The 11,313-nt window shown below is 40.6% G+C and overlaps 1 long non-coding RNA gene across 1 annotated transcript; it reads right to left on the bottom strand.

The window, feature by feature from the left end:
• Positions 1-8,614: 8,614 nt before the first annotated feature.
• LOC131001448 (uncharacterized) lies at positions 8,615-10,167 on the bottom strand. Its single transcript, XR_009093936.1, has 2 exons — positions 9,498-10,167; positions 8,615-8,879 (listed from the first exon to the last, which is right to left on the bottom strand). It is a non-coding gene; the product is annotated as an uncharacterized LOC131001448 (long non-coding RNA).
• Between the last annotated feature and the right edge of the window lie 1,146 nt (positions 10,168-11,313).

Genomic DNA, 11,313 nt, shown 5'->3' with positions numbered 1-11,313 from the left:
ATCAATTAAATTCTAGAGCCCAACAAATGAGGCCCAAGATAATAAAATCATGAAGCCCAATAAGTGAGCCCATCATCACCCTTAACATAATTAGTAAATTTTAATATTAATCACTAATTAAAATAATTAGGATTAATGAAGAGGCCTAAAATAAAAATTCTTATTGGGTTAAATAAATAAATTTCATTGGACTTAATCAATTAAATCGTAGGAGTCCAAGTAATATAAAATTCGAAACCCATTATTAACCAATAATAGAAGCCCATTTATATAAAATTGAAGCCTATTAAATAAATAATGGGAGCCCAAAAGAAAGCCCAAAACAATAAAAATAAGATTTAGCCAAGGATTGGCCCAACAAAATTCATCATCTCGATCCCTCTCCCTCAATCTCGGTCCCTCTCTATTTTCTATCACAAATCACGCCTATCTCTCTATCTTTTTTAAAGTGAAATGTTTTTCTCTCATAATAATTCGGTTCTCCCCTTTTTTTTTAAAGCTTAACCTTCTCTCTCTCTCAATTATTAAAACAGAACCTATCTCCTAAAACAACAAAAAAAAACGCTGCATCTCTCTCTTTCTCTTTCTCACAACACACTCACACACTATTCATCATCTCTCTAAATTCTCAAGAATCGGACACTACCCAGCATCTCTCTCTCTCGCTCGATCCAGCCGCCTCTCTCTCCCTCTCTCACAAAGCTCCGCCGCTGCGGAAGCTTCGCCGGGAAGCAGCGGCGATAAGCCGCCGTCTGCTGCTGTTTCGGAGTCGCGGCCTGGAGTTGCAGAGCTCCGAAATCCGGCCATCTCCTCCCTGCGTCCTGGCCGTTCCGGTCGCCAGCGAGGCCGCCGCGTGGAGCTGCTGCCGCTGACTGCTCGTGGAGCACCGAGGCGAGCTTCTCGCCTGAAACCGTCGACTGGGAGCCGCTGGAGTGAGTCGCTGGAGTCCGCTGCTGCTTCGCCGGGAGTCGCCGCTGGTTTGCCTGCGATCGACGGCCAGCAGCTCGCTGGAGGAGCGCCGCCGTCAGCCGCTGCCGTTGGCAGCAAGAATCCGGCAGCCGCCTCTCCTGGAGTCGCCGTCGCCGTGAGTCGCAGAGCTCCGACAATCCACCATCCTTTCTCTCTCGTTTTATCACTCACGATAGGTTCGTAAATTTGAATAATTTTCAGAAAATTCAACTTTGTATAAAGACTTGATTTTTGGAATGAAAACTTAATTTTCTGTATTCTTATTTACAACATATAATAGCTCATTATGTATCACAGAAACGAATGGTTTGCTATATTTGCTATGTCCATTTATGCATATGTAGGTTCTCTACCATTCTGTATTCCTAATTAAACCGAAGCGTGCAAATGAGATAGTGAATACCTTGAAAGTTTTGTTTGTTGGTTGTTGTTGCTGAGTTATATATGGTGATCTTGTTTCGTCTAAAATTCTTTGCAGCTGCTAAGGATTTTAGGTAAGTGAGGATGCCTTTTATAGGGAGTAAATACTGAAGCTGCTAGTGTGAAAAATATGGTGAATAGTGCGGCTAAGTTTAGGCGTGATTGAAGAATTCAATGAGATTATATTTGCTGCTGACAAATTAGATTTGTCTGTTGAATATTTGAGATTTTGGTTGAAGAATTAATGAGATTAGATTTGTTTGTTGAAAACTGAAACCAAATGAAAGTGTTCGGGTGTGAAAATTTTGCAGATATGCTGCTGGAGCTGGAGTCAAAAAAAAATGTCAATAGATGGCTGAGCATGCTTGAGCATGCTTAAAGGATATCTGCAGATTTTCTTCACACACATACACTATTCCATTTTTTTTTTAATGTTGGTAGATAGATAGAAAAATAGGGGTTTGTAAAGTGAAGTATAAACAGAAGCAATAATTCTTGTCTTGGAATTTCTATATCTGTAATATTGTATTGCATCTTTAAATAAAAACAACTCCCGGGTTTTGTTAATATCGCGTGTTTATAAAATTACTCGATATCATGCTTCCGTGCTTAGCTAAAATAATTCTAAATTAAATCCGTAGATTTAATTCTTCATAAGCCGGAATAAATTCACGACTCAAGAAATAATAATAAAAATAGAAAAATAATTCTATTGTGATTAATAAATAACATGACTTAGCTAAGTCATTTATGAATCTGAAATGAATAATTATTGGTTTATCCAATAATTTTTTATCGCGGTTTTATTTACGCAAAGCTAACTGGCTTAGAAATAAAATAATAACCATGCTTCAATTAGAAAATAATTCAGTGTCATAAGCTGAATTTAAATCATTAATAATTACTGGGCTTGATTTACTGAAAGATGAAATAATAATATCATATTACTGGATTTAAATATAATAAAAGAGCGGGTTGTTACACCAACACTCCCAAGCCCAAACCTAGCCTAGCCCAAAACTCCCTCCCTTCTTCTCCACCTAACACACGCACACACTCACTAATCTCTCTCAGCGGCGCCCCTCATCCCATCCCACTCTCTCTCTCTCTCTCTTCACGCCACCCACCGTCCCTCTCTCCGAATCTGCCGCCGCAGTGTAGCTCGCCGGAGGAGCAGCAGCGACAAGCCGCCGTCACCCACCTCTGCTCCAGCCGACAGCAGCAGTCAGCCGGACTGCCGCCATCGCCGTCCGCCGACTCCGGCCTCATCTCCCTCAACCTATATCTCTCTCCGTCGACAGCAGCGACAAGGTCCTGCCTTGTCGCCTCCCTCTCATTCCCCTGCTTTGGACAACTAACGGTGGAGCCGCCGAAAGAACCACCGCCGCGGAAGCTCACCGGGGAAACGGCTGTAAGCCGCTTCGGACGTCGACTCTCTCGACCTTCCGGCAACAGCAGCCAAACCACCGTTGCCGACACCCTCACAGCAAGACACTCAACACAAGTTTCTCCCTCGGCTCTCTTCTCAGGTCGACGGTAGCAAGGCCGCCGGCCGTCGCCCTTCAGCCCCCCTGTTTTCTCAACCCTCTCATCTCTCTCACTGTTCTCAGGTAACGATGATTGTCGCCCCCCGACTCCCTGCGACAGACCGGCGAGCAGCAACAAGCCACAACCGCCGCCTATCGACTCCCTATTCCTGGCCGGACGGACAGTGGCACTGAGCCACCGCCGTCGACTCTCTGCCCAGTCCTGACTCGACTCACACACATAGAAGTTCAAGACTCCGACTTTTCTCTTTTCTTCTTTTCTAATTCATGCTCTGATGTATGAATATATATATATATATATATATATATATATATATATATATATATACAGATTGTATGCTCATGTATGTGACTGTCATTTTGTTTCAAAAATTGATACAAGAAAACTGAATTTCAATTTAGCAAATAAGGTAAGGGCTCAAAATGGAACCTTAAGATGTTTCGTTTCAGTTGTTTGTCTGATCTTGTTGGTATTGGTTTTGATTTACTGCGTTTAAAACTGGGCTTCAGTGGAACAACTGCAGTAGAATTTCAGCAGGGGATCCTTAAATTATTTGCAAGATGGAGTATGAGAGAATGATGAAACCAAAGTTGAAAACTTATCTAGGCAGTCGAGTTCTGCTTCAGAGGGAGTGAGCTTGAGATTTTCTTGTGAGAGAGATGAGATATGTGGGATGATTGTGTAGGATGAAAGATGGAAGCTCGGATCATCCCAGAAATGTTAAGTATGCAAAAAGGGAGAGTGTAGTGGGTGTGGTGGGTGTGGTGGGTGTAGTGGGTGTGGTGGGAGTAGTGGGTGAGGTGGGAGTAATTAGATATTGAATTAAATAAAATAAAATAAAAAGTCTTCCGGGTTGTACTATGAAAACTGTAATAATCTTCAGGGTTTGCTAATTAAAAGCTCGTGAAAATACTTGAATGCTAAATTAAATAAATATGCAATGCATATAAATTCAATAACTAAATTTACAAATGTTTTTGTAAATCATTTTTGTTGGAATTAAAAATAAATTCTTTTTCTCAATTCGGCGTGAATCATCTTAAATCTAAGTTTAAAATTTTTCTAAACCTAGCTCGAGGAAACGGGGTATTACATCCCTCCCTCCTTAAAAAAATTTCGTCCCCGAAATTACATACCTTGATAATCTAGCTGGGGATACTAGTCTTTCATTTCATTAATCTCTTTTGTGGCGTTTTCCATCCTGTGATGGTTCCACTTCATGATGAGAACAAAATTATTTTCTCATAAAACTTGAACCTTACGATCAAGTATCTGGACTGGTTTTTCTTCATAACTTAAGTCCTGACTAGGACTACTTTATCTGGCTTAATCAAATGCTTTGGATTAAACACATACTTTCTTAATTGAGAGACATGAAACACATTGTGCACGTCTCCAATACTGGGTGGCAATGCCAACCTATAGGCTACAGGGCTTATCTTATCTAGGATCTCAAAAGGTCCTATATAACAGGGTCGTAACTTGCCCCTCTTTTTGAAACGTATAACTTCCCTTGAGGGAGAAACTTTGAGGAAAACTCGATCTCCAACATTGAATTCTAACTCCGATCGGCGTTTATCGGCGTAAGACTTTTGTCTATCTTGAGCTTCTTTGATTCTTTGCTTGATGTGGTCGACCTTCTCAACCATCTGTTCGACCAGTTCAGGACCTAACAACTTTCTTTCACCCACTTCATCTTAGTAAGGTGGTGAACTACATTTTCGGCCATTCAAGACCTCATCTGGATTATTCCAAATGTTGCTTGATAACTATTGTTATAAGCAAATTCTACGAGAGGTAAAAAAAAAATCCTCCTAACTTCTACCTTTGACTGCGATAATCGTTCGCAACGAAAATTTTAGAATCTGAATCGTTCTTTCTGACTGTCCGTCAGTCTGAGGATGGTACGCTGTGCTGAAGTTCAACTGAGTGCCTATTACTTCTTGTAAACTTTTCCAGAAACGTGAGGTGAATCTGGTGTCACGATCTGACGTGATAGATACAGGTACACTGTGAAGGCGTACTATCTCTTTGACATATAACTTTGCAAGTTTCTCCAATCCAAATGTCATTTGAATTGGCAGAAAGTGCGCTGACTTTGATAATCGGTCCACTATGACGCTATATCTCTTTTTATTACTTTCCACCAGAAAATTTTCTTTAAATCCCGGTGCATCTTTGTACTGCCTGGATGTGCAGTGTAAGGAGTATCATGAGCCTCGCTCATAATCTCGTTCTTTAATTCTTCTTTGTGTGGCACACACAATCTTTCACCAACCATAAGTGCGTTATCCTTTGCTTCAGTGAATCCTTTCGTTTCATTCGTTCTTGCAGCGAGACGCATCTTCTCCAAGAACCAATCTTCTCTTTGTGCTTGCACAATTCTTTCTCTTAAATCAGGTTTAGCTGTCAGTGCAGCTACACAACCCGATACTGAATCTGGGGAATAAATACTCTCTAAACTGAGTGAGGCGAAGTCACGAGTCAGTTCCTTCTGCTGGGTGATGAAATACCCTAGCTTAGCCTTCGTCTTTCGACTTCGAGCATCAGCTACTACGTTCACTTTTTCTGGATGGTAACTAACGGTGTTATCATAATCCTTTACTAATTCGAGCCATCTTCAAATCCTTTTGCTCGAATGAGTACTTTAAACTCTTATGATCTGTAAAGATCTCACACTTAACTCCATAGAGGTAGTGTCTCCAAATCTTCAGCGCGTGCACAACGGCTGCTAGTTCTAAATCATGAGTTTGGTAGTTCAACTCATGGGGCTTCAATTGACGAGACGTGTATGCTATCACTTTCTGATTTTGCATCAACACGCAACCCAATCCTAGTTTCGAGGCTTCAGTGTACACCTCAAATTCTTCATTCTCCCCTGGTATTGCTAACACTGGTGCAGTAGTCAACCTAGTCTTGAGCTACTTAAAACTTTGTTTACAAGCTTCGGACCAAACATACTTAGTCCCTTTTCTTAAAAGTCGAGTCATTGGCCTAGCCAATTTCGAGAATCTTTTGATGAACCTTTTGTTGTAATCTGCTAGATCGAGAAAACTTCTGATCTTATTGACATTTGATGGTGCCTTCCATTCCTTGACTGCTTCGACCTTGGCGGGTCTACTTTGATTCCTTCAGTCGACACTATGTGACCGAGAAACATAACTTCCTTTAACCAAAATTCACACTTGTTGAATTTGGTAAACCATTTCTCATTGCGCAGGGTTTTGAGTACAATGCGTAAGTGCTCTTCATGTTGTTCTTCGGTCTTAGAGTATACGAGGATGTCGTCGATAAACACTAAGACAAAACTATCGAGATACTGATGGAAAACTCTATTCATTAGGTCCATGAAAACTGCTGGGGCATTCGTTAAATCGAAGGGCATCACTGTGAACTCGTAAAGTCCATAACGCGTTCGAAACGCTGTCTTTGGAATGTCTTCTCTTTTCATCCTGAGTTGGTGGTAATCAGATCTTAGGTCAATCTTGGAAAACACACCGGCTCCTCTCAACTGATTTAACAGGTCGTCTATCCTTGGAAGAGGATATCTATTCTTATGAGCTTGCTTCAACTTCTTATAATCAATACACATCCTTAGTGTATCATCTTTTCTTTTACATCTTTAATTAGTGCTCCCCATAGTGACATACTATGTTGCATGAAACTAGGTCTGGTGAAAATTTGGTAATTCATTGGAAAAAATATCTTTGTACTCTCAAATCTGTTGAACTTCCTTAATTGTTTCCTTCGTCCTAAGTGATCTTTTCAGATTGACTAGGGAATTCTAACATCAAACTTTTCTCATCATCTTCGTAACTTTCACTTCGAGGATTAATGGCACTCCTTCTGCCATGTAAACTCATTTTCCCATTTCCAAATGGTTATTTAATGGGGGTTTCTAAGTTTCCATTGTGGTGGCGTTCCAACTTTATTCTTGCTGTAGCTTCTGGCACTTTAGCCAAAGCATTCATTCTCTTAGCTTGAGCCTACTAGCCTTGGGGTTGGGTTATACCTTAAGTTTACTTCTAGTGCTTTCCTTCCATTTAAGGGTTTCCTCTATTTCTTTCATTCCATTTCCTTTTTCTTTACCTCCATCTTGAGGTGGTGTACATATCTTGTTTGTGCGTGAACTTTTTACTTCTCCATTTGTTGTAGTGACTCGGTGGTGAAGGTCTCGTTCATTGCTTGTTCCTTCGTAATGTCTCCCTGGTTCACTAGGGGAATTAAATATCTCATGACGCGATTCATTCACGAACTCCTTTACGCATTTCTTATTATTGTCCACCATGTGGACCACATATTAACAGCTGGTTGAAAACTAATGATAAACTGAGTAATTCTAATTGCTACTATACTTATCGTAATAAAGGATATTCTATTGTGATAACTATATAGTGCGAGTCTATATATTGTGATGATGCTCTACCTCAAGATCAAAAATCTTAATTGACAATCACCAAGATCTTAGTCATGTGGGCTGGCCAGACCCAACAAAACAAATCACTCAGTCAAATGGAAGTTTCGCCCCCAATCATGTCAATTTCTAATTCATGTAAGGCTCTGGTCAAACTTCTAACTTGAAACACTTACTAATAAGTACTTCATCATAAGTTACTGATACTATGAAAGTCCATTCTATGTCGTTCTAGCCAAGCTATCACGACTAACATCATAATCATAAGCAACATAAGTTCTTATGTGAAAAACTTAATCTCACCGCTATTGAAATAGCTCAAGTGAATCCTTAGTCTTAAGGCAGTGCCTCTATGTTGTAACATCTCTATGTTAAACATTTCTATCTTACCAGTCTTTACTTAAATCGATCAAGCGGTGCTATCACGATTAACATTCTCAAAGCATTCTTGGGTGGTACTCAAACAGTTTGTAAGAGGATCCACCATTCTAATCGTATAGGCAGCTAGCCTAAAACGACAACATAAAGCTTTCTCATTCGTTCATTCTCTTTGAAACTTGAAACATGTTGACATTAAATGCCACATGAAACTTTTCTATTGCCGGAAAGATTCAAAGAATCTAACTCGACCATACATCTGGTATTCGTGAAAGGCTCAATAGTCCTAAACACGACTTTAACTCATCTTATCGTTAAGGGCTCGGGTAGTCCCAAACACGATACTTACTTATCTTATCGTTAAGGGCTCGGGTTGTCCCAAACACGATACTTACTCATCTTATCGTTAAGGGCTCGGGTTGTCCCAAACACGATAATTACTCATCTTATCGTTAAGGGCTCGGGTTGTCCCAAACACGATACTTACTGGTTACATGGGTCGGAGACCCAAAATAACAATATGAAAGCAATTAACAATTCATAACTTATAGCATATGGAAAGCGGTAAGCAATTCACATAGCATCATTCATTGAAAGCGCACACTTTTCCTTTTCTTGGAAACATTCATAACATCTGAAATACATATATGTATATTTTGAAACTATTATCGTACCTTGGTTGCGGCAGTGTGACGGTGAGCTGAGGGCTACTGACATTCTTAGAAGTCTAGAGATACTATTCTAGACTCAACATTTAAAAGCTTATGGTTATCAGAAACATGAAAGAAAACTCATGCTCTGATACCATTATGTCGCACCCCAATTCTTGAATGAATAAATATAATCGAGGTGCAACTAATTCATAGAAATAAACAAGGAACAACCTTGTAAAAACCCGAAATATGATAGAAAGTCGGGCTATGCCCCTTTGGATCACAAGTTTTGTTTCATGCTTCTGACAACCGACATTCATTGGCATAAATTAAGTAGTGAAGAGTCTAAGCTCGGTCAGATATATCATTTGAAATTTAACATGAAGATCTTAAGTTGGGAAAACAAAAGACTGATATGAGTAATTGCTACAGCGGAAGTCTAACATAGGAATTTATCGCTAGCCTCAGCTCCGTCCCGTCAGCACCGGCCAGCCAACCTGAAAACATTTGAAAGTATTTTTGGGCTAAGTACTAATGTACTTAGTGGGCATGCATTTTCTGAAACATCTCATATTTTAATAAAGACAGTTTATCCAATCATACTTGACATGACTTAGAAGGTTTTAAATTGAAAGAACTTCTAAGCATGTTAAAACATTTTTCATTTGTGCGCACATGTCACACTCCCTTTCTGTTACTCGCTGTGATCCCGGACCTTTTAGCCACCGACGGATCTCTGTCTCCCGCTTACTTGAACTGAGGGCGTAACTCAAACAAGTTTACTTTGACCTCGGGACGCTACCCAGGCAGGCCTGATATTTCTCATGCTCCGGAACACATCCAGCCGAGCACCCTTATAACGCCTCTGGTTAGAGCCCGATGGAGACCAACCCACCGAGTCAACTAACAAGTGTACACAATTCTCAAACAACGTATTAGGTCATAAGAGAACCTCAATTGATTAACTGCGCGAGCCTTAAACAGAGCAGAGTGCACATAAACATTTTATTGGATAAACAGTTTTCATTACATTAAATAAACAATTTGCATTTCATTGAAAACATTTAGAGCTTAATAACTCAATCATACTTTGTACATTTGGAAAGTAAGCCCACCTGGATAGGCAAAGCCTGAAGATCATACACATAAAAACCTGTCTTGGGAAAGCAGCGCTAATCCCCCTGGTCACAAAGCCTACAAGAAATTCTATTCTTAATAGGTCTCGTGAAGCTAATCTTAAGTCATGGTGTAGTGCTTAATATTCTATGATTCACTTAGCCGGGTTTTTAAAATTTAATGAATAAATAATTAAAAACATTTCTCTTGAGTTAAGAACACCAACAATATTCTTACTCGACTTTCTTTAATAATTGGAATTATAATTAAAACCAATTAAATCATAAATTCTCTTATTGCAAAATATAATGCAATTTCATGTCTTGCTTAACATATAATAAGTAATTTACTTAAAATATGCACATAATAATAATTTTAATATTATTATGAAAATTAGTCTTTGAAAATAATTAATTAAACTAATTAATAGTTCAATTAATTAAAATAGAGCAGCCCAATTAATTAATTAATCAAGACAGCCCAAAGTTTTAAAATAAAACTGACCCAATTAGGATTTAAAATAAGGCCCAGCTGAATTAAACTAATCAGCCCAACTGATAAATAAAATAAAGGCCCAACTGTTTAATAAAATAAAAACCGGCCCAAAGAGATTAAAACAAAAGCCCAACTGATTCAACCCAAACCTAAGCCCAACACTCCATTAAAATCGGCCCAAGTCAATTTAATTAAAAATCGGCCCATCAGGCCCAACCTCAAGCCCTAGCCCAACACTCCCAAGCCCAAACCTAGCCTAGCCCAAAACTCCCTCCCTTCTTCTCCACCTAACACACGCACACACTCACTAATCTCTCTCAGCGGCGCCCCTCATCCCATCCCACTCTCTCTCTCTCTCTCTTCACGCCACCCACCGTCCCTCTCTCCGAATCTGCCGCCGCAGTGTAGCTCGCCGGAGGAGCAGCAGCGACAAGCCGCCGTCACCCACCTCTGCTCCAGCCGACAGCAGCAGTCAGCCGGACTGCCGCCATCGCCGTCCGCCGACTCCGGCCTCATCTCCCTCAACCTATATCTCTCTCCATCGACAGCAGCGACAAGGTCCTGCCTTGTCGCCTCCCTCTCATTCCCCTGCTTTGGACAACTAACGGTGGAGCCGCCGAAAGAACCACCGCCGCGGAAGCTCACCGGGGAAACGGCTGTAAGCCGCTTCGGACGTCGACTCTCTCGACCTTCCGGCAACAGCAGCCAAACCACCGTTGCCGACACCCTCACAGCAAGACACTCAACACAAGTTTCTCCCTCGGCTCTCTTCTCAGGTCGACGGTAGCAAGGCCGCCGGCCGTCGCCCTTCAGCCCCCCTGTTTTCTCAACCCTCTCATCTCTCTCACTGTTCTCAGGTAACGATGATTGTCGCCCCCGACTCCCTGCGACAGACCGGCGAGCAGCAACAAGCCACAACCGCCGCCTATCGACTCCCTATTCCTGGCCGGACGGACAGTGGCACTGAGCCACCGCCGTCGACTCTCTGCCCAGTCCTGACTCGACTCACACACATAGAAGTTCAAGACTCCGACTTTTCTCTTTTCTTCTTTTCTAATTCATGCTCTGATGTATGAATATATATATATATATATATATATATATATATATATATATATATATATATATACAGATTGTATGCTCATGTATGTGACTGTCATTTTGTTTCAAAAATTGATACAAGAAAACTGAATTTCAATTTAGCAAATAAGGTAAGGGCTCAAAATGGAACCTTAAGATGTTTCGTTTCAGTTGTTTGTCTGATCTTGTTGGTATTGGTTTTGATTTACTGCGTTAAAACTGGGCTTCAGTGGAACAACT

The sequence above is a fragment of the Salvia miltiorrhiza genome, chromosome 8 (genome assembly GCF_028751815.1).
Source record: "Salvia miltiorrhiza cultivar Shanhuang (shh) chromosome 8, IMPLAD_Smil_shh, whole genome shotgun sequence".
Lineage (NCBI taxonomy): Eukaryota > Viridiplantae > Streptophyta > Magnoliopsida > Lamiales > Lamiaceae > Salvia > Salvia miltiorrhiza.
This window is presented reverse-complemented; position numbering and strand designations above follow the sequence as displayed.